At 42.8% G+C, this 24,721-nt stretch overlaps 1 pseudogene; it reads right to left on the bottom strand.

The window, feature by feature from the left end:
- LOC112232954 overlaps positions 1–23,608 on the bottom strand; it is a 41,993-nt pseudogene extending 18,385 nt beyond the window's left edge.
- Between the last annotated feature and the right edge of the window lie 1,113 nt (positions 23,609–24,721).

The following is a 24,721-nucleotide window of genomic DNA, read 5'->3' on the forward strand; positions in this document are numbered from 1 at the left end:
TGAGAGATACTGGAATCTGGAGCTCACGGAAGAATAAAAGCTGGGCTTAAACTTAGATCATGGAGTCATAGTGGGGAATTTTGTGGGGGAAGAATCATAATTACTTAGGTAACATAGATAATTAAGATTTCTTATCTGCATAATATGCTTATATGATATGCGTGTTATTAGAATGCATCCCTTTGGACTCTGGTGTTGGCAGTTGCACTTCCTCCCTCAGCTGGGTCTCAGTCACCAGGGGCCCAAAGAGGGGAGAAGTCAAGCTTGTCTTTCACATGTCCCTGGAGAATATCAGAAAGAATATCAGAAAGAGAAGAGGACAGGAGGGAACTTGTCTTCACATGTGAATGTGTTGTAGAGGTATTTATTAGAGTGTGGTAAAGAAAGATTTTGTTCGGGCGCCAGGCCGAAAGGAAAAGAGTAGAATAGAGAATAGAGTAGAATAGAGAGAACCACTACCAGACCCACACACATCAGCAGAAGAGACTGCCTAGAGTGTAGCCTGTTTACCAGATAGCCAGTGGAGAGAAAAGAGAATACACACCATATAAAACCCACATCACAGCACAGGGGTAACCCCAACAAGAATACCTCATACAATAATACTAATAATGGCAGAGCAATTTCACAGCAACTTCATACAAGAACGAACCCAGTCATCAACAGAGGATTTGCAATAATCTGTATTATTTTCTAGTGGATGAGTGCAGAGGGTATGAATGTGGGGGGTGTTCAGCGACACAACAAAGGCCTTAAAAATGTCCACAGTCTTCTCGGCCACATGTCATTAGTACACCCCACCTCAATACAGTTCACATAATATACAACTGGCAAGCAACCTCCCTTTCAACTAAAATGTCCATCCAAATACTTCTGGCAGGGCAATAATAGTCCAGCTCTAATGAACTTCAATGGGAAGTGCATTTGAAAAATAGAGAGTCTGTTGCAGGGTAAAGCACTGGAATGAGAGGGAAGAGAACGAGAGAGAGAAAAAGAGAAATCTTAGCTGTTGTCTTCAGGCCTGCTGGTGTCTGACTGACCGATGGTTTGTTGGTTTGTATGTTAAAGATTCGTGGGCAATGTTGCTACTAATCCATGCGATCCATAACGGGCGCGGTCCCAAACAAAAACAACCACGATCTAGAGCGATCACACCGATGATTGAGTTAAATACTTTATAAACTACAAACACTGAAAACAAACAAAACTTCTACAGCACAGCACACACAATCAAACTGTCGCGCCACCCAAGAGCCCCTCCCCCAAAGAGCTGAATGAACTCTTTATTTCCTCCTTCCTTACTGCTCATGCGCTCTTAAAGTGGCAGTGCACGGTGAAGGCTCCATGCAGATTTCGCCACAGTGTCTTTACCTATTTTTAAACCATGTGAAGGAATGGCGTGATTAATGGTGAACCAACTACTTGTCTCCACAATGTCTGTGCGCCATTCACTCTCTCCTTTGGCCTTGAGGGAGATAAGGTCTGAAACAAGATGTGTGGGGTAGTATCTGGAACCATTGTATGTCATCTCTGATGTTGCACCTATCCTGGGATAGTGTATGACCTAGAGGCTCACTCCCCTCAGTGAGCTTGTCCAGGCGTGTGGTCAAGAAGGGGTTTTAATTGAGATGTGAGTATCTGGAGTTGACAATTGAGATGAGATTGGACCCTTGTCTTAGGGGCAAGACTCTGAACAATAAGAACAGTCTTCGTAGAAAATGATATCTGGCTGTGGGATATTTCTTTCTCATATATCAAGTTTCACCCTGTGACCCATTCCAATTTCAACATGCTTATAGGAAAGGACACTCAAAAAGCAAAGCACTTATACAAATGACTGATGATTGACTGAGAGAAATTGATGATAAAATGATTGGGGGGGCTGTCTTGTTAGTAGTAGTCTGCTGCTGGAAATTGTATGTGTTATGGCTTTACAACCCCTGCTATAATGTGGATGGAGTTAATTGTCTAACAAAACACAAGAGGGCCTTCTTTAATGGAAGCCTTTCAAATATAATCCAGTTAGAATCAGGAATTCCCCAGGGTAGCCCTTTAGGCCCATTGCTTTTTTCAATGTTTACTAACGACATGCCACTGACTTTGAGTAAAGCCAGAGTGTCTATGTATGCAGATGACTCAACACTATACATGTCAGCTACTACAGTGACTGAAATGACTGCAACACTCAACAAAGAGCTGCAGTTAGTTTCAGAGTGGATGGCAAGATCTAAGTTAGCCCTAAATATTTCTAAAACTAAAAGTGTTGTATTTGGAACATAACACTTACTAAACCCTAAACGTCAACTAAATTTTGTAATAAATCGTGTGGAAATTGAGCAAGTTGAGATGACTAAACTGCTTGGAGTAACCCTAGATGGTGAACTTTCATGGTCAAAACACATTGATGCAGTAGTAGCTAAGATGGGGAGAAGTCTGTCTATAATAAAGCGATTCTCTGCCTTCTTAACAACACTATCAACAAGTTTTGTCGCACCTTGACTACTTTTCAGTCGTGTGGTCAGGTCCCACAAAAAAGGACTTAGAAAAATTGCAATTGGCTCAGAACAGGGCAGCACGGCTGGCCCTTGGATGTACACAGAGATCTAATATTAATAATATGCATGTCAATCTCTCCTGGCTGAAAGTGGAGGAGAGATTGACTTCACTACTTTTATTTATGAGAGGTATTGACATGTTGAATGCACCGAGCTGTCTGTCTAAACTACTGGCACACAGCTCAGACACCCATGCATACCCCACAAGACATGTCACAAGAGGTCTCTTCACAGTCCCCAAGTCCAGTACAGACTATGGGAGGCACACAGTACTACATAGAGCCATGACTACGTGGAACTCTATTCCAAATCAAGTAACTGACACAAGCAGTAAAATTTGATTTAAAAACAGATTAAAAAAACACCTTATGGAACAGCAGAGACTGTGAAGCAACACAAACATTGGCAAAGACGCATGCATACACACACACACGATAACATAAGCACTATACATACACATGGATTTAGTACTGTAGATATGTGGTAGTGGTGGAGTAGGGATCTGAGGGCACACAGTGTGTTGTGAAATCTGTGAATGTATTGTAATGTTTTTAAAATTGTATAAACTGCCTTAATTTTGCTGGACCCCAGGAAGAATAATGTGAATCCATAATAAATGCAAATACAATGCATCTGTTTGTCATGTAGACTGAAAGGGAGTATCTTTGCTATAAAAGATATTTGTATTCTCCGTATGTCAGTGCTACTCGCCACAACACTTGGTAGTGTTGAGCCACCAGCCTCATCATTATAGAAGCAATTACTCTACGCTTTCCTTATTAATACGTTTTGAATAAAGTAATATCCTGATTGGTGATTGACCTTGCTCTCTCATTATTATTGATTACAATTTCCATGACTTTTTTCTATTCTGTTAAGACTTCGAACATCTTGTATTATTTTTATCTTGTTAATTATATTCTTATTCCGTAACTGTAACAAATCAGATTATTTTTCGAATGGATACGAACCGAAGTCCTCATATTTCCAAGTAATATTCCTTGAAGTATTATTTTGGTAAAATGTCTAATGGTAAATGTTACTCACAATACACATAGCATATATGCTGTGTCTCTAACTCTGCATCTCTGAGCTAAGCTTAACTCAATCATTTAACCCTTGTTTGGGTCTTTGGGACCCATTTTCAATGTTAACAATGAACTATTTTTTCAACCTGAGACTCATTGGCCTTTGCCCATTTTCTGTGAAGAACATGTAAAATAACACATTTTCATTGAGTGCACAATGTGCACCCCCCTACACGTTTATATTACATACAGTGCCTTGCGAAAGTATTCGGCCCCCTTGGACTTTGCGACCTTTTGCCACATTTCAGGCTTCAAACATAAAGATAGAAAACTGTATTTTTTTGTGAAGAATCAACAACAAGTGGGACACAATCATGAAGTGGAACGACATTTATTGGATATTTCAAACTTTTTTAACAAATCAAAAACTGAAAAATTCGGCGTGCAAAATTACTCAGCCCCTTTACTTTCAGTGCAGCAAACTCTCTCCAGAAGTTCAGTGAGGATCTCTGAATGATCCAATGTTGACCTAAATGACTAATGATGATAAATACAATCCACCTGTGTGTAATCAAGTCTCCGTATAAATGCACCTGCACTGTGATAGTCTCAGAGGTCCGTTAAAAGCGCAGAGAGCATCATGAAGAACAAGGAACACGGGGTCGACACCAGGCAGGTCCGAGATACTGTTGTGAAGAAGTTTAAAGCCGGATTTGGATACAAAAAGATTTCCCAAGCTTTAAACATCCCAAGGAGCACTGTACAAGCGATAATATTGAAATGGAAGGAGTATCAGACCACTGTAAATCTACCAAGACCTGGCCGTCCCTCTAAACTTTCAGCTCATACAAGGAGAAGACTGATCAGAGATGCAGCCAAGAGGCCCATGATAACTCTGGATGAACTGCAGAGATCTACAGCTGAGGTGGGAGACTCTGTCCATAGGACAACAATCAGTCGTATATTGCACAAATCTGGCCTTTATGGAAGAGTGGCAAGAAGAAAGCCATTTATTAAAGATATCCATAAAAAGTGTTGTTTAAAGTTTGCCACAAGCCACCTGGGAGACACACCAAACATGTGGAAGAAGGTGCTCTGGTCAGATGAAACCAAAATTGAACTTTTTGACAACAATGCAAAACGTTATGTTTGGCGTAAAAGCAACACAGCTCATCACCCTGAACACACCATCCCCACTGTCAAACATGGTGGTGGCAGCATCATGGTTTGGGCCTGCTTTTCTTCAGCAGAGACAGGGAAGATGGTTAAAATTGATGGGAAGATGGGTGGAGCCAAATACAGGACCATTCTGGAAGAAAACCTGATGGAGTCTGCAAAAGACCTGAGACTGGGACAGAGATTTGTCTTCCAACAAGACAATGATCCAAAACATAAAGCAAAATCTACAATGGAATGGTTCAAAAATAAACATATCCAGGTGTTAGAATGGCCAAGTCAAAGTCCAGACCTGAATCCAATCGAGAATCTGTGGAAAGAACTGAAAACTGCTGTTCACAAATGCTCTCCATCCAACCTCACTGAGCTCGAGCTGTTTTGCAAGGAGGAATGGGAAAAAAATTCAGTCTCTCGATGTGCAAAACTGATAGAGACATACCCCAAGCGACTTACAGCTGTAATCGCAGCAAAAGGTGGCGCTACAAAGTATTAACATAAGGGGGCTGAATAATTTTGCACTCCCAATTTTTCAGTTTTTGATTTGTTAAAAAAGTTTGAAATATCCAATAAATGTCGTTCCTCTTCCTGATTGTGTCCCACTTGTTGTTGATTCTTCACAAAAAAATACAGTTTTCTATCTTTATGTTTGAAGCCTGAAATGTGGCAAAAGGTCGCAAAGTTCAAGGGGGCCGAATACTTTCGCAAGGCACTGTATGTGTTGTTCGGGTCCACTTGAGCAGTGTGGAAAAGTGTGTGTAGGTGAAAACAAGTAAAAATGAAACAAAAAGGTTTGCTGGGTGCCTTCACTCTGTCTTCCTCCTCCCTGGGCCTGCTCTTTCAACATAGCACCTAGAACCTGTGTGTCAACTCTACCTGTCTGCCTGACTCCCGCTTTTCTCGCACTCTTTACCCTTTGTAGTGTGTGAAACTACACAATGTCTTGCAGGAACCTGCACAATGTTACATGATACATTATTTTGAAACAGAAGTTTATCATTGTATTTTTCCACATTCTACCACATCCAGGTGCAAATTGGGGGAGGGACACAACAGATAAATAGGTTTGCATGGGTGGCTCCTTACCACAATCAATCAGTATGGCAAAAATCATCTCTGCTCAAAGGGCCTTAGAAATCATTTTTGAAGAAAGAGAAGCTAGTGTGGAAGGAACGTCTTCCACTTTGGAAGATGAAGAATTTTCCGAATATGAGGGTCATGTCTCTGTCAATTCGGAGTCAGATGAAGAGGATGAGATTGACCCCGAGCCAGTCCCAGAACCAGCCCGTCAGCAGCCAGCCCCAGGACCACACCATCATTAACCAGCTCAGCCTGCAGGAGGAAAAATATGGAAGTAAAACAATTGTGAAATTGAATGGTATTCTTGCCCAAGGAATGAGCCACCCTGCATGGCTGCCAATGTGATAGGATAAAACCAGGGCCGACGCAGATGGTGCTTACTCATGTCCATCCCAGACACCATCCCAAAAATCATTCTGGAGTGCACTAATTTGGAAGGAAGGCCTGTTTTTGGAGAGATGGACCCAACTCATTTACATGCATACTTTGGGGTTCTTATCCTTGCTGGTGTTTTCAGATCCGATAGGGAATTCACAGAATCCCTGTGGGATGCAGAAACTGGCAGAGAACTTTTCTGTGCAGCAATGTCTCTGGAAAACTTCCACATTATTTCCAGGATCATCCGCTTTGAAAACTGATACACCAGAGCAGCTCGGCGGCAGAGAGACAAGCTAGCTGCAATCAGGTCAGCGTGGGATAAGTGGGTGGACCGCCTTCCCCTGTTTTACAACCCTGGGCCCAACGTTACTGCTGATGAGCAGCTTATGCCATTTAGAGCCACTCCCCCTTCAGGCACTACATACCGTCAAAACCCGCAAAATATGGAATCTGGGCTGCCTGTGATGCTGCTTCATCATATGCGTGGGACTTGCAAGTGTATACGGGGAAGCCATATGAAGGAGCCCCTGAGAAGAACCAAGGGATGCCGTTGGCCTGGATGTGACACAGGGACTCTGTGGCCACAACATCACATTTTCTACTTCGCACAAGCTGGGACAGGAGCTCCTCAAGAGTAATCTGACAATGGTAGGAACTATACGAAAAAAATAAACCAGAGCTCCCACCTCAGCAGTTGAATACACAGAACGGCCTTATCAATTCCTCTATGTTTGTGTTCACGGCCGACACGTCGCTAGTGCCCTACGTGCCAAAGACAGGCAAAAATGTGGTACTCCTGAGTACGCTGCATAGGGATGGGAGAATCTGTGGCCAGGAACCTAAAAAAACAGAAATCATAATGGATTACAATGCTAAAAAAGGAGGGGTGGATAATTTAGACAAGCTGGTGACTGGCTACAGCTGCAAAAGAAGAACCCTACGCTGGCCACTTGTGATATTCTTCAACATCTTGGACATCTCGTCGTACAACGTGTTTGTCATCTGGATGGCATTGAACCCAGATTGGAACAGAGGGAACTTCCAGAGGAGACAGCTCTTTCTCGAGGAGCTGGACAAGGCATCGGTAAGACCTCAAATCCAGAGGAGGCAACATATCCCAAGGACCGCAGCTTCTGCAGCTATTGTCAGGAGGATTCAGGAGGAGGATGCTGGTGCCCCATCCGCCCGAACCACAGAACCAACAACTCCAATACCGGAAGTAAGTGTGAGTGATGTTGTTGCATGTGTATGTGTGTGACTCTACTACCTTGGCCTGCTGTAACTACAAATGTGAGTGAGTGAGATGTTAGTAAAATTCCCAAACTGAGTGTTTTCATCACTCTAGATTATTGCATCCGGCAGCAACAAGAAGAAGCACTGCGATGTGTGTAGACCGAAGGACAGGAAGACACAGTACATATGCATCAAGTGCTAGAAATAGTACATTTGCAACACACCCACAGTTAAACTCTGTCCTTCATGTGGTGTGTAGACCGGCCTTAACTTGTGTTCAATGGGGCTCATTTATCATTTCCATAAAATACTGTATGTAAAATTTGTCCTTCCAATTTCTTCAGTTCAAAACAATAAGCATCAATAGTAATGAAAACCTTGTTTCATTTAGAATTTGTTCAAGTTAAACATGATTTATTCCACCCGTCTTGATTATAATTGATTTTTGTTTACAAAAGTGTAATTTAATTTAAAAACAAATAGCACTTTTATTTATGAATGTGATCTAGCAGAGGTAAATGGCATATACTAACCATGTATGCTGTCTTTATTGCTTGTAATTGATAGAAGTCAATATCTAAGTATGAAATATTTTACATATTGTTATGGCTGTATTGTTTTAAAAACCCAATAATGCTGTGGGTCCATCAGACCCGCGAACATTGGGTGAATAACAAAAACATGAACACTACACAAGGGTTAATGCTAGGACATCAATTGCAAGATATTAACTCCTAGTCCCTTAGCCTCCTTAGCCTCTTTGCATAATGATTAACCTAAATACGTGCATCTTATAGTATTATGAGCGGTGAGGTTTTCGGTATTGGCAATACCCACTGGGTACGATTATGGGCATATAGCTTTCACATGATAATGGAGTCAGATGGTATATCATAGTAGGGCCATAGACCCCTACACTAATTCTCAGTCATCCTCAGACTAATTTCATTTTCACTTTTTTACACACCCTAGAATTTATTGTATCCTGCTGGAGTTATAACGAAAAGGAAAGATGGATGAAAAGAGGAGTAGATGGGGGGGGGCGCACCCTGGCTTCTCTTCCATCTCATTCACAGTGGTACAGAGAGAAAAGCCCTTCAGGATAACCAGCAGCAGTTTTTTATGCATTTATTCAGCTCTCTTGCTTGGGTCGTTGCATGTCATTCTGCCATGGAAAACATTACCATATCATACTAGCATGGTCTGTTTGGGTAGTGTATAGTTCATTATATTAGCACTACTGTACAACTACTACTGTAAGCACTGCACCTCTGTGAGCGTATCTCACAGTGTATGGATGATGGGGTTAAGTCCAGAGACCAGTAGAATACATGATATTATTGATTCGGTACAGTGTACATGGTAATGATGATAGAATGTTATATCGTATAGGTGGTTTAGGTATCATGATAGAGATAGAATATAGTAAAATAATGATACTGTAGTGTACTACATAGTAAATGTAATAACATTAATACAATAAATATCTTACGTCTTATGGGTGGTTTGCGCATCATGGTGGAGATATACGGGGACCAGTAGAGGGGTACGGAACCCCTGACCTGAACATACGAGGAGTAACTCCCCGCCGTGAATGACATCACCGACGCATCATGGATGATCTGCTCGGTCTCTACCTCATTGGCTACGTTGCCCTCTCCTCTGCATGATGAGCAAACCATCAATGTGACGTAAGATACTTATTGTACCACCTTAACCTCTGTTTGAAGAGCTCCTGATCTACATATGAGGGCAATTTACTTGAGAACTATACTCTTTGATGACCCCACATTGTTTTATTTATTTATTTATTTTAATTTTATAAAATCGTGCAAGTTTGGACCTGTAATTGTTTCATGGTCAGGACCATACAGTATACTGAACGAGAAACTTATCCCCAAATGAAAACACTAAACATGGGCCTAAACTTAGCAGCATGGAGGGAAAAAGGCTTCACCACTGAACCTCAAAAACACAGCACGCTGACTCTGAACCCATTTATCAACCACTCGACACACACACAAAGTGATGCAGACAGAGATGTTATATTAACCTCATGCCCACTACATAACCCACCCAGAGTTTGTCCTGTTATCATGGCAACGGGATGTGGTGGAGGGGTACCTCGCAGTTGGCTCCTCTCTTGAGGAAGCGGGTGCCGGTGAATTTACTGAAGTGCCTGGCGATGAGGGTGACTCGTAAACCGGAGGACCATACTGTAGATCAACAGAGGTTAAGGTGGAACACATAGGCATAAAATAATAATGGTTTCTAATAACAATTTGCAAATTATTGAATTGGAATTTACTTCCTGAATTGTAATGGCATTAACCCCAACCCTGCTAATCATCGTTCCCTTCTCTATACCCTCCATCTCTTTCTTGCTCCCACTTCTTTACCCCTTTGTCACTCTCTTACCTCTCAATTCTCTTCTTTACCTCTCAATACACACACACCGGTCCTATTCAGCAATGTTTGCTATCAACAACAGCATCTATCAATTTCCCCTTTCATCTCTCCCTCATTGGGAGAGCGGGGGGGGGATATAACGGAGGACAGATCCCAGTTCAGTTATTAATGTCATGACTGTGGAGGTGATTGATTAATATATGCATATACAAGGTCAATAACAACTTCAGTCAAGTAGGAAAGTAATTAGCAAGAACCTCTCAATGGTAAATGGTGCAGTGTAGTGGAGGCTCCTGAGTGGGGGAAGGGGAGGACCATCCTCCTCAAGTGAATTTCATGAAAATAAAAATAGTAAAAATGTGAAAAGTTATCATTTTTAGATGAAACTATACTAAATATATCCACATGTCACAAATAATTGATTAAAACGCACTGTTTTGCAATGAAGGTCTACAGTAGTTTCAACAGCACTCTGTAGGTAGCACCATGGCGCATCCGGAGGACAGCTAGCTTCCGTCCTCCTCTGGGTACATTGACTTCAATACAAAACCTAGGAGGCTCCTGGTTCTCACCCCCTTCCATAGACTTACACAGTAATTATGACAACTTCCGGAGGATGTCCTCCAATCTATCAGAGCACTTGCAGCATGAACTGATGTGTTTTCCACCCAATCAAAGGATCTAAGAATGAATCTAGTGCTGAAAGCATAAACTACAGCTAGCTAGCATTGCAGTGCATAAAATGTGGTGAGTAGGGGACAAAGAGAGAGAAAGACAATAGTTGAACAGTTTTGAACAAATACATTTTGTTCAAGCAAGACTAGTACTTTTTTTCACGTTCACTTAGCTAGCAAATGCAGCTAGCGAGTTTAGCCTTCTCAAACAACCTACTCAAACAGAGGGATGCTATGTTAGCTAGCTGGCTATGACTATCCAACACAACACTGTAACTCAAGGTAAGGTAAGGTTTTGGTTTTACTAATTTATTGGCATCGGGGCCAGCCGGTGTAAGTGTTAAACTGCTTACTGACTACATTGTGACATTACTGCAGGATTGTAGTGAGTTTACTAATCTGTTGACTATGACGTTACTTTAGCTAATATAGTGATATAGTGTGTGTAGCAAGTATGATATGGTTTGGCTTGGAAAGGTGTTGTCGCCTGGTCACATACACCTGATGTGTTGTGCATTGAAGTCCACAAGCGAAGGGAAAAGGTGAGGAGGAGAGCGTATAGATGTGAGGAGGAATACAATCTTCAATGGAAGCAAACGGAAAGATAAGGAGATAAACATACCTGAATTTGTCTAATAGAAACTCTCGCTTGCAACTGTTGAACTAATGATTACACCCTAGATCAGCTAGATGCAGGCAAGAGTGTGCAAAGCGGTCTGTCCATGTGTCACTATCTGTCACCTCAAATTTCTCTCGACCTGTGTGCACCTACATTGTAAACTCTAAGTTTTAGCAACCTCATGATGGGTATAGGAAAAATGTGAGTATCATGTAGTAGCCTAAACCTATCGCTGTTACATTGAACTGGGTGAATGGAAAATGAATGGCAGTCATCCAATATGCTGTAATAGAAATAAGGCCATGCTCATGAGAAGAAAAAATGTCCACCCTCATCTTAAACGGCACCAACCGCCACTGGTTCAATGAATAGTTATGATATCTTAATGTCTGCTTATAAGATCGGCACTGACAAATAGATTAACAGGGTTCTTCAAATGAAGGACATACAGTAATTAATCAGATTTAGTTCTTCTCCAGCACTTCTACCCAAGCATCCACACTCAAATATGCATCAATTTAACTAAACCATGCATCAATATTTTTATTTTTATTTTTATTTCACCTTTATTTAACCAGGTAGGCTAGTTGAGAACAAGTTCTCATTTACAACTGCGACCTGGCCAAGATAAAGTATAGCAGTGTGAACAGACAACACAGAGTTACACATGGAGTAAACAATTAACAAGTCAATAACACAGTAGAAAAAAAAGAAATAAAAAGAGAGTCTATATACATTGTGTGCAAAAGGCATGAGGAGGTAGGCGAATAATTACAATTTTGCAGATTAACACTGGTGTGATAAATGATCAGATGGTCATGTACAGGTAGAGATATTGGTGTGCAAAAGAGCAGAAAAGTAAATAAATATAAACAGTATGGGGATGAGGTAGGTAAATTGGGTGGGCTATTTACCGATAGACTATGTACAGCTGCAGCGATCGGTTATTTGCTCAGATAGCAGATGTTTGAAGTTGGTGAGGGAGATAAAAGTCTCCAACTTCAGCGATTTTTGCAATTTGTTCCAGTCACAGGCAGCAGAGAACTGGAACGAAAGGCGGCCAAATGAGGTGTTGGCTTTCAGGGATGATCAGTGAGATACACCTGCTGGAGCGCGTGCTACGGGTGGGTGTTGCCATCGTGACCAGTGAACTGAGATAAGGCGGAGCTTTACCTAGCATGGACTTGTAGATGACCTGGAGCCAGTGGGTCTGGCGACGAATATGTAGCGAGGGCCAGCCGTCTAGAGCATACAGGTCGCAGTGGTGGGTGGTATAAGGTGGTTAAGTAACAAAACGGATGGCACTGTGATAAACTGCATCCAGTTTGCTGAGTAGAGTATTGGAAGCTATTTTGTAGATGACATCGCCGAAGTCGAGGATCGGTAGGATAGTCAGTTTTACTAGGGTAAGTTTATATAACCAATCCAGGCATTCAAGTGTATTTTGTCTTTGGCTTAGTGGAGACATTAGCTGCGTTTCCTCGTCCAAACCGAAGGACAGTCTAGCTAATATGAACAAATATTATGCTAAATATATCTCTCTTTCTCCATCTCTTTTTTTCTCCTCCATCTCCTCTACCAAATGGGCAGATTATGCAAACACTTCATTGTTTGCAGACCTGATAAGCAACCCTTAATTGCCTTAATCTTTATATTTTTTATATAGACCAGAATACAAACACATATTGCTTAATAATTAATCAGAAGGCATGAGGTGCTGTGGTATATGTCCAATATACCACGGCTAAGGGCGGTTCTTATACACGATGCACCAAAGAGTGCATGGATATAGCACTTAGCCGTGGTATATTGGCCATATACCACTAACACCCAAGGTACCTTATTGATATTATAAACTGGTTACAAATGTAATTAGATCAGTAAAAATACATGTTTTGGTCATACATGTGGTATACGGTCTCATATACCACGGTTTTCAGTCTATCAGAATTCAGGGATTGAACCATCAGTTTATGATGCAGCTTAACGCAGTTTTGTGGCTAATTGGGTATTTCACGTGTTGTGGAACAAGGAGGCAGTAGCAGCATGTCAGACACAGACAAGGGGGAGCGGAGGAGTCGAGGCGACGGGAAAGAACACAAGAGGAAAAAAGTTTGGTCTTCTAAAGGCTGCCTGTCAAAGGACAGACAGACCAAGAGACAGACTTGGAGGGAGGTAGAATGAGGTAGGGAAGAAAGGCAAGTATAATTGGGGAGACAGAGTGGATTATATTCCTTTGAGCTGCACATTAAAAGGTGCTTCAGAAACCCAGGGAATGGAAATACAAGTATTGTCAGGTAACTGATGGTCACAATCGGTGGATTCTAAAGCTACTGTATATAACACAACAAGACCCACTAAGTGGATACCAACATCTAGAACATTGCAAATGCACCAAGTACTGACACAAACACATGTGCACATTTGCAACACCTCATGCTGACTACTAAATTAAACAGAGAGGACAAAAAGGATACTAGACTGGCCACAGAAGCCATGGATGATGCACATTAGCCAATCAGGATGCACCATGTCCTTGAGACACTCCAGGAGCTTACCATATCACACGTACTGGCCGTACGGTTCACACTGGAGGCTGTGGAACACTGCAGTGGAACCGTTACAGAGGAACACAAAACACTGCAGATCAGTTTACATGGACAGGATTAGACCATGGGGGTGGTTTATCACAGATACAGTAGATTAGAACATGGAAACTGTATTGAGGAGATGGATCAGCTAAGTAAAGGCTTTGGTTTCTGGGCTAGTAGTGATGTCCTGATCAACTCTGTATTTAGCTGGTGAATGGCTTTATGAGTTGTGAGGATGTTTTTCTTTTTGGTACCACTGATTTAAAGGAAAGATCGTGCATCTCAGAGATATTATTTCGATGTGTAGGCGAGCTATTGCCGTTCAAGCAGACAGAAATTTGGACAGTATGATGTAGCCTTGTGATAAAGTGACTCTGACTACATTGGACATTAATAGGAATATGACTTTTAGATGGTTAAAATGTCTATCATACATGTCAGATTTCAATAATGGCAGATGTTATAACGTGGGAGGTTGTCTTCTCTCGAATGAGCCATTGATCGTATTTTTGCAATATTCTACCTCGAGAAATATATATTTTAACAGACGGTCCATGAATTTTCTACTATTTGTCTGCCTCTTCAGGCCAGGGCAGGAATCAGTTCAGGGTACAGAACTGAAAAAAAGAATGGACTATAATCAGAAACAGGAATGAAAGTGATCTATACGGATCTTTTTGGCCTTCCTGTGACATCGGGTTCTGTAGGTTGTGGAAGGCTTCCCGAAACATTTGATCCAAGTTAAACAATTTAAAGTCAATGCTACTAAATACTAATTTAGTGTATTTAACTCAAATCTGACCGTGACTACATTTTGTTGCTCCCGGCCTATAGACAAACTAAAACAGGAAACGCCCGTGCCCAGTTCAATACAACACTGGTCTGACCAATCGGATTCCACGCTTCAAGATTGCTTCGACCATATGGACTGGGATATGTTCTGGATAACCTCAGATAATAACATTGATGCATACGCTGACTCGGTGAGCGAGTTTATTAGCAAGTGCATAGGAGATGTCGTACCCTCTGTGACCATTAAAACCTTCCCTAACCAGAAACTTTTCATCATTGAAAGGTGACCGGAAACATGACCGAATAAAAACAGTGCAGCTATTCACTCCTCAAGGCAATCAAACAAGCAAGCAAAGCGTCAGTATAGAGAAAAAGTAGTAGTAATTCAACGGCACAATCACGAGAGGTATGTGGCTGGGTCCACAGTCAATCACGGATGACAAAAGGAAAACCAGCCCCGTCGCGGACACCAACGTCTTGCTCCCAGACAAATTAAACAACTTCTTTGCTCGCTTTGAGGACAATACAGTGCCACTGACACGGCCCGCTACCAAAGCCCGTGGGCTCTCCTTCTCCATGGCTAACGTGAGTAAAACCCTCAAAAGGCATCCCTAGCTGCGTCCTCAGAGCATGCGCAGACCAGCTGACTGGTGTGTTTATGGACATATTCAACCAATCCCTATCCCAGTCTGTTGTCCCCACATGCTTCAAGATGGCCACCATTGGTCCTGTTTCCAAAAAAGCTAAGGTAACTGAACTAAATAATCTCCCCATTGCACTCACTTCTGTCATCATGAAGTGCTTTGAGAGATGAGTCAAGGACCACATCTCCACCCTACCTGATACCCTAGACACACTCCAGTTTGTTTACCACCCCAATAGGTCAACTGATGATGCAATCGCCATCACACTGCACACAGCCCTATCCCATCTGGACAAGAGGATTGCCTTTGTAAGAATGCTGATCATTTACAACAGCTCAGCATTTATCATCACAGTACCTTCCAAACTCGTCATTAACCTTGAGACCCGGGCTGCACAGGGCGGGGTCGACAAAACAAAGGAGATGATTGTGGACTTCAGGAAACAGCAGAGGGAGCAGACTACGGTTTGCAATTGCACATGGGGACAAAGATCATACTTTTTGGAGAAATGTCCTATAGTCTGATGAAACAAAAATAGAACTGTTTGGTCATAATGACCATCGTTATGTTTGGAGGACAAATGGGGAGTCTTGCAAGCCGAAGAACACCATCCCAACCGTGAAGCACGGGGGTGGCAGCATCATGTTGTGGAGGTGCTTTGCTGCAGGAGGGACTGGTGCACTTCACAAAATAGATGGCACCATGAAGGAAAATTATGTGGATTTATTGAAGCAACATCTCATGACATCAGTCAGGAAGTTAAAGCTTGGTCACAAATGGGTCTTCAAAATGGACAATGACCCCAAGCATACTTCCAAAGGCTAAATTAAGGTAACAGAGTCAAGGTATTGGAGTGGCCATCACAAAGCCCTGACCTCAATTCTATAGACAATTTGTGGACAGAATTGAAAAAGCTTGAGCGATCAAGGAGGCCTACAAACCTGACTCAGTTACACCAGCTCTGTCAGGAGGAATGGGCCAAAATTCACCCAACTTATTGTGGGAAGCTTGTGGAAGGCTTCCCGGAACATTTGATCCAAGTTAAACAATTTCAAGTTAATGCTGCTAAATACACTGCTCAAAAAAATAAAGGGAATACTTAAACAACACAATGTAACTCCAAGTCAATCACACTTCTGTGAAATCAAACTGTCCACTTAGGAAGCAACACTGATTGACAATAAATTTCACATGCTGTTGTGCAAATGGAATAGACAACAGGTGGAAATTATAGGCAATTAGCAAGACACCCCCAATAAAGGAGTGGTTCTGCAGGTGATAACCACAGACCACTTCAGTTCCTATGCTTCCTGGCTGATGTTTTGGTCACTTTTGAATGCTGGCGGTGCTTTCACTCTAGTGGTAGCATGAGACGGAGTCTACAACCCACACAAGTGGCTCCGGTAGTGCAGCTCATCCAGGATGGCACATCAATGCGAGCTGTGGCAAGAAGGTTTGCTGTGTATGTCAGCGTAGTGTCCAGAGCATGGAGGCGCTACCAGGAGACAGGCCAGTACATCAGGAGACGTGGAGGAGGCCGTAGAAGGGCAACAACCCAGCAGCAGGACCGCTACCTCTGCCTTTGTGCAAGGAGGAGCAGGAGGAGCACTGCCAGAGCCCTGTAAAATGACCCCCAGCAGGCCACAAATGTGCATGTGTCTGCTCAAACAGTCAGAAACAGACTCCATGAGGGTGGTATGAGGGCCCGACGTCCACAGGTGGGGGTTGTGCTTACAGCCCAACACTGTGCAGGACATTTGGCATTTGCCAGAGAACACCAAGATTGTCAAATTTGCCACTGGCGCCCTGTGCTCTTCACAGATGAAAGCAGGTTCACACTGAGCACATGTGACAGACATGACAGAGTCTGGAGATGCCGTGGAGAACGTCCTGCTGCCTGCAACATCCTCCAGCATGACCGGTTTGGCGGTGGGTCAGTCATGGTGTGGGGTGGCATTTCTTTGGGGGGGGGGGTCGCACAGCCCTCCATGTGCTCGCCAGAGGTAGCCTGACTGCCATTAGGTACCTGACACCCTAGACCCACTCCAATTTGCTTACCGCCCAAATAGGTCCACAGACGATGCAATCTCAACCACACTGCACACTGCCCTAACCCATCTGGACAAGAGGAATACCTACGTGAGAATGCTGTTCATCGACTACAGCTCGGCATTCAACACCATAGTACCCTCCAAGCTCGTCATCAAGCTCGAGACCCTGGGTCTCGACCCCGCCCTGTGCAACTGGGTACTGGACTTCCTGACGGGCCGCCCCCAGGTGGTGAGTGTAGGCAACAACATCTCCTCCCCGCTGATCCTCAACACTGGGGCCCCACAAGGGTGCGTTCTGAGCCCTCTCCTGTACTCCCTGTTCACCCACGACTGCGTGGCCACGCACGCCTCCAACTCAATCATCAAGTTTGCGGACGACACAACAGTGGTAGGCTTGATTACCAACAACGACGAGACGGCCTACAGGGAGGAGGTGAGGGCCCTCGGAGTGTGGTGTCAGGAAAATAACCTCACACTCAACGTCAACAAAACTAAGGAGATGATTGTGGACTTCAGGAAACAGCAGAGGGAACACCCCCCCATCCACATCGATGGAACAGTAGTGGAGAGGGTAGCAAGTTTTAAGTTCCTCGGCATACACATCACAGACAAACTGAATTGGTCCACTCACACAGACAGCATCGTGAGGAAGGCGCAGGAGGCTGAAGAAATTCGGCTTGTCACCAAAAGCACTCACAAACTTCTACAGATGCACAATCGAGAGCATCCTGGCGGGCTGTATCACCGCCTGGTATGGCAACTGCACCGCCCTCAACCGTAAGGCTCTCCAGAGGGTAGTGAGGTCTGCACAACGCATCACCGGGGGCAAACTACCTGCCCTCCAGGACACCTACACCACCCGATGCTACAGGAAGGCCATAAAGATCATCAAGGACATCAACCACCCGAGCCACTGCCTGTTCACCCCGCTGTCATCCAGAAGGCGAGGTCAGTACAGGTGCATCAAAGCTGGGACCGAGAGACTGAAAAACAGCTTCTATCCCAAGGCCATCAGACTGTTAAACAGCCACCACTAACATTGAGTGGCTACTGCCAACACACTGTCAATGACACTGACTCTACTCCAGCCACTTTAATAATGGGAATTGATGGGAAATGATGTAAATATATCACTAGCCACTTTAAACAATGCTACCTTATATAATGTTACTTACCCTACATTATTCATCTCATATGCATACGTAGATACTGTACTCTATATCATCGACTGCATCCTTATGTAATACATGTATCACTAGCCACTTTAACTATGCCACTTGGTTTACATACTCATCTCATATGTATATACTGTACTCGATATCATCTACTGTATCTTGCCTATGCTGCTCTGTACCATCACTCATTCATATATCCTTATGTACATATTCTTTATCCCCTTACACTGTGTATAAGACAGTAGTTTTTTTTGGAATTGTTAGTTAGATTACTTGTTCGTTATTACTGCATTGTTGGAACTAGAAGCACAAGCATTTCGCTACACTCGCATTAATATCTGCTAACCATGTGTATGTGACAAATAAAATTTGATTTGATTTGATTTGAGATGAGATGTTCAGACCCCTTGTGAGACCATATGCTGGTGCGGTTCGCCCTGGGTTCCTCCTAATGCAAGACAATGCTAGACCTCATGTGGCTGGAGTGTGTCAGCAGTTCCTGCAAGAGGAAGGCATTGATGCTATAGACTGGCCCGCCCGTTCCCCAGACCTGAATCTAATTGAGCACATCTGGGACATCATGTCTCGCTCCATCCACCAACTCACATTGCACCACAGATTGTCCAGGAGTTGGCGGATGCTTTAGTCCAGGTCTGGGAGGAGATCCCTCAGGAGACCATCCGCCACCTCATCAGGAGCATGCCCAGGCGTTGTAGGGAGGTCATACAGGCACGTGGAGGCCACAAACACTACTGAGCCTAATTTTTACTTGTTTTAAGGACATTACATCAAAGTTGGATCAGCCTGTAGTGTGGTTTTCCACTTTAATTTTGAGTGCGACTCCAAATCCAGACCTCCTTGGGTTGATCAATTTGATTTTCATTGATAATTTGTGTGATTTTGTTGTCAGCACATTCAACTATGTAAAGAAAAGAGTATTTAATAAGAATATTTCATTCATTCAGATCTAGGATGTGTTATTTTAGTGTTCCCTTTATTTTTTGAGCAGTGTACTAATTTAGTGTATTTAAACTTCTGACCCACTGGGAATGTGATGAAAGAAATAAAAGCTGAAATAAATCATTTTCTCTACTATTATTCTGACATTTCACATTCTTAAAATAGTGGTGATCCTAACTGATCCTTCCTGACCTATGTCAGGAATTGTGAAAAATTTAGTTTAAATGTATTTGGCTAAGGTATATGTAAACTCCCGACTTCAACTGTACCTGCTGGAGCGCGTACTACGTGTGGGTGTTGTTATGGTGACCAGTGAGCTGAGATAAGTCAGAGTTTTACCTAGCAAAGACTTGTAGATGACCTGGAGCCAGTTGGTCTGGCGACGAATATGCGGCGAGGGCCAGCCGACAAGAACATACAGGTCGCAGTCGTGGGTTTGGTGACAAAACAGGTGGCACTGTGATAGATTGCATCCAGTTTGCTGAGTAGAGTGTTGGAGGTTATTTTGTAAATGACATCGCCAAAGTCGAGTATTGGTAGGATAGTCCGTTTTAAGAGGGTATGTTTGGCAGCGTGAGTGAAGGAGACTTTGTTGCGAAATAGGAAGCCAATTCCAGATTTAATTTTGGATTGGAAATGCTTAATATGAGTCTGGAAGGAGAGTTTACAGTCTAGCCAGACACCTAGGTATTTGTAGTTGACCACATATTCTAAGACAGAACTGTCCAGAATTGTGATGCTAGTCGGGCGGGCAGGTGCGGGCAGTGATCGGTTGAGCATGCATTTAGTTTTACTAGCATTTAAGAGCAGTTGGAGGCCACAGAAGAAGTTTTGTATGGCATTGAAGCTCGTTTGGAGGTTTGTTAAACACTGTCCAAAAAGTGCCAGATGTCTACAGAATGGTGTCGTCTACGTAGATGTGGATCAAGGAATCACCCGCAGCAAGTTCAACATCATTGATATATTACAGAGAAAAGGGTCTGCCTGAGAATTTAACCCTGTGGTACCCTTAGAGACTGACAGACTGCCTGGTCCGGACAACAGGCCCTCCGATTTGACACACTAAACTTTATCTGAGAAGAAGTTGGTGAACCAGGCGAGGCAGTCATTTGAGATACCAACGCTAGCACAGTGCTATCTAGCACAATGTTAGCTGAGCACAGTGCTAGCTGAAGAGAAGGCTTGAGAGCCTCTTTTGACCATACTACCGTGCGGTGTAACTGGTCAGTTAATCCTTAGCTAGTAATTTCACATATTCGAGTGCCTGGCTTAGTTCGCCCAGTACGGGGAAGCAGTAGCTGTAACTCCGGGTGAAAAGGTTCTATCAACCGGGTTATACATGTCCTACTCAAAGCCTGACCGTAAGGTCTGTACAGCTTAGCTAGCTAGCAGTAGCCTAGTGGGCTAAAGCCTGTAGTTAACACTTCGTTAGATGGAGAACAGCACACATTGTGCTACAGGCTGAAAATCTCCCATGACTGCAGTAACGAGAGGCAAAACCAGTCAGCTTAGGCAGCGAGGGCTCTGGTAAGCTAAATGAGGGGAAAAGTAATGCTACCAAGTGTAGGTAGAAAGAACTAGCAGAATGAGCTCTAAGCGTTTTCCGGCCTACGGTAGCTAAAAAGCTATTACTGGCGTTAACTAGTTAGTGTTCAACTCATGGGCTAATAGCCTAGCTATTGCTAGCACAACGCTATCTGAAGAAAAAGCATGTGGCATAAGTCTTCAGTGAGCTAGCTAACCACATCTCCAGAGGCTCTTTTCTCTCTTCCAGCATGGTCGGAAATAGCAGCACTAAGTTGGTAGCTAAGTGGGCTAGTAGGGCGAAGGATAGCCGTGTGGTGCTAGCTTCAACTGGAGACTGAGAAGAAGCAAACTTTTCCTTTCGGCAAAAGTACTCAATCCTCTAATCGAAAAGCTGTAATCCTTAACTGGGTGGCAAATTCTAGTGGATCACCTGTGAACAGTTAAGCAGGACAACAGTAATTCAAGTTGTGCTGAGAAGAGCTAGAGACAGCTTGTGATCTCCGTAATAAAGAAACGATAATGAGTTAGAGGGCAGGAGCGTGACACCTTATAAGGAGTGGGGTTCCCCACTATTCACCAGGCTTCCTGTCTAGGAAAGACGTTGTGTGATTGGAGCTTTCTGGTGATAACGCCTCGAAGGGCGTGTCCCCATAGTGAGATACCGAAATTAGTATTTGAAAGAGAACCAAATGTAACATACAACAAATGTTTTTACTGATAAGAAATGGAAACAAACATATTCATTCCGTCTATTCACATGTTTTGAAATTGTAAAAGCAGCTGTTTTGAAACTGTTAAAACTGGGAAAATAAATGAGGTTTAGTGTGAGAGGGCGGGTGCCATCTGACCTTGTGTGGGCAGGCCCTTGTCCTCAAAGATGTTGAAGCTGTCCTGCCTGCTGCTCTGTATGTGCACCTCCACCATGGTGCCCGGGTCACATGGGCTATGCAGCAGGGTCAGGTTGTACTGCAGAAATGGCTCGGGTCAGAGCTGTAGCTGGGGGTCAAAGATCATAGGTGAAAAGGCCAATGGGGATGGCGAGAAGAACAACAGTTGTTAATCAGAGAGTAAATCGATGAGATGGATGAATGGAGTGATGGGTAGAAAGAATAATATATAGAGGAATGACTGAAGAACTGATTAAATTAATAATATTAAGCAAACAGACAAACTGACTGACAGACAGACAGACACTTTTGAAAGGAGTCCAACTGTACTTTGATGTTACATAACTATTTTTTCCCTCAAGCATAGATGGCAGTGATGTCATTGTGTTTTTTTCCACTTAACAAGAAGTGGTTAGTACTACTTTTCAATGAAAGAAAATACATACAATTCAATGGATGGATGGAAATACAAGATAACCTTTTGTTTTAATGAAATTTGCATTTGTGTATACATTTGATGAGGAGGATAGTACTACATACACAATTCCACGGCAATGAAAGATTCAGTCTTGAAAGTGTGTGTGTGTCGGTATGTGAGAGAGATATGACCTCTGTTATATATATATATCTCTGTGACGTTTGTTACAACAAACCAAGAGGCATATTGTATCACGTAATAAACATTCAGGGAAAGGACATAAAGTCAGGCATACTCCATGCGAATATACACCCACACATTGCAGCCATGCCAATGCCCCAGTGGTGACATTGGGCAACTGGATAGACTGTGCTTGAGGTGACACATACTGCCACCAAGATCCTTACCTCATGTGACACATCACAACACACCATTGGGAGACGCATTACTACGGAGACCCTGGAGACTGCAAGGCAGGCTTACCTAAAGTAGAAGTTACTGGACAGGTCCATGTTCTGAAAGATCCTCACGTATCTACAAGGGGGAAAATAAACAGTCACAACCTTATAGCTATGGCCAAGACCTAATAGTAGTGTCAGGATTTTTCCTGTCTCATCACCAGTCCCTGGTCAGGTCACATAGGAAAAAGTCCTGGAGATATAACATTATACAGTAAGAGCATGTTACCTTATGTCATCACAATTAAAAGGTGAGAGTAGACAAGGCAATATTAATTTCCTGTGCACTGCATATATAGACCCATGTACTGAGTGACCCTTATCCCTTTGCTGGCCACACTTGGTTAATGGGTCGGTGAAGCCGTCACACCGCATAGCCATGTGTGAAACGTTGATTACCTAATGATCTCATTGGATGCTTGGTGTGTGTGTGTGTGTGTGTGTTTGTGTGTGTGTGTGTGTGTGTGTAGTGCGTGCGTAAATTGAGTGAGAGAAAACATTTAGGGAAAGAGGAAAGTGGAAGGAAAGGAGAAAGTCTCCAGTGAAGTATAGGGTATTTAACTGTCTGTTGTACCTGGCCTCATCAGGATGCATCACCCTCACTGAGTCATTGGGGATATAGATCACGTTGGTATTGTCGATCTCTGTATCGGGGTGTCAAATTCATTCCACGGAGTGCCGAGTATCTGCAGGTTTTTGCTTTTTCTTTTCAATTAAGACCTAGACAACCAGGTGAAGAGAGTTCCTTACTAATTAGTGACCTTAATTCACCAATCAAGTACAAGATTGGAGCGATAAACCCTCATACACTTGGCCCACCGTAGAATGAGTTAACACATGTTGTGTATGGATTGACCACCAATGTCTGCCATCTTCCTTCGCTTGGTGATCAAGACGATGTAATACCCCTCTAGGAAACAGATAAAACCTGCAAGACCAGGATAATAAATACACATAAATAGCACAAATAAGCCTATTATTACTGTAGCTTACAAGGATACCCCAAAGCACCCAGATAACTTATACAACTCATATGCAACTTTTACCATGAATTTCTCATCCACAATGCTTTTTTCAGGCCACCTTTTTATATACAGTATCTATTCTCATCTCAACAAGCAAATGAGTGCCCATCTGTGTGCGTGTGTCTTTATGATACATGAGACCACTTGTTTTTCATGCTGCATGATCACGACACACTCACAGCCTTTTCATCGTTCTTACATAATTCATTATAACCTTCAAAAGCTTTTTGTGAAATCATATTTTTGGTTCCAAAATATGGTTTCAGTCCTCGAATGTGTATTCACTATTGTAGTACACTTTATTTACTCACAGAGAAGCAGAATATATGTTCTCTGAGAGCTCATTATTGTTTCTCAAAAATATTAGTCAGGCTCTTTCACTTTTATCTCCTATTTTATCTCCTCTTAGAAGTCATTGACAACAGCTAGAAACAAAAACTACTACCGCTGTTTCGCTTAGATTAAAGCTGTGTATAAATGGGGTGGTTGAGACCAACAAGTAGTGATGGGAGGGGTGTAACGGTTTTCCTCCTCTTCTGAGAAGGAGTAAGAAAGATCGGACCAATGTGCAGCGTGGTTAGTGTCCATATTTTAATGAAAGATAACTGAACACTGAATACAAAAAGAACAAGAGAAATCAATTAAAACCGAAACAGTTCTGTATGGTAAAACACAGAAAACAACTACCCACAAATCATAGTGGGAAAACAGGCTGCCTAAGTATGGTTCTCAATCAGAGACAACGATCGACAGCTGCCTCTGATTGGGAACCATACCAGGCCAAACACAGAAATACATAACCTAGAATACACAACATAGAATGCCCACCCCAACTCACGCCCTGACCAAACTAAAACAGAGACGTAAAAAAGTAACTAAGTCAGGACGGTTACAATCGATACGGTTAGATGTTGGATACGATTTTTGAAGTTATGGTATCGTATTGTTTTAACAATATCACAATATTATTATTGTGCTAGTTGGCTGTACCTGCATCAAAAAAAGTATTTTTCCTCCATAGTTCTCCAATGTCTTTTTATATAG

This window comes from Oncorhynchus tshawytscha, linkage group LG05, assembly GCF_018296145.1.
Source record: "Oncorhynchus tshawytscha isolate Ot180627B linkage group LG05, Otsh_v2.0, whole genome shotgun sequence".
In the NCBI taxonomy this organism is placed as follows: domain Eukaryota; kingdom Metazoa; phylum Chordata; class Actinopteri; order Salmoniformes; family Salmonidae; genus Oncorhynchus; species Oncorhynchus tshawytscha.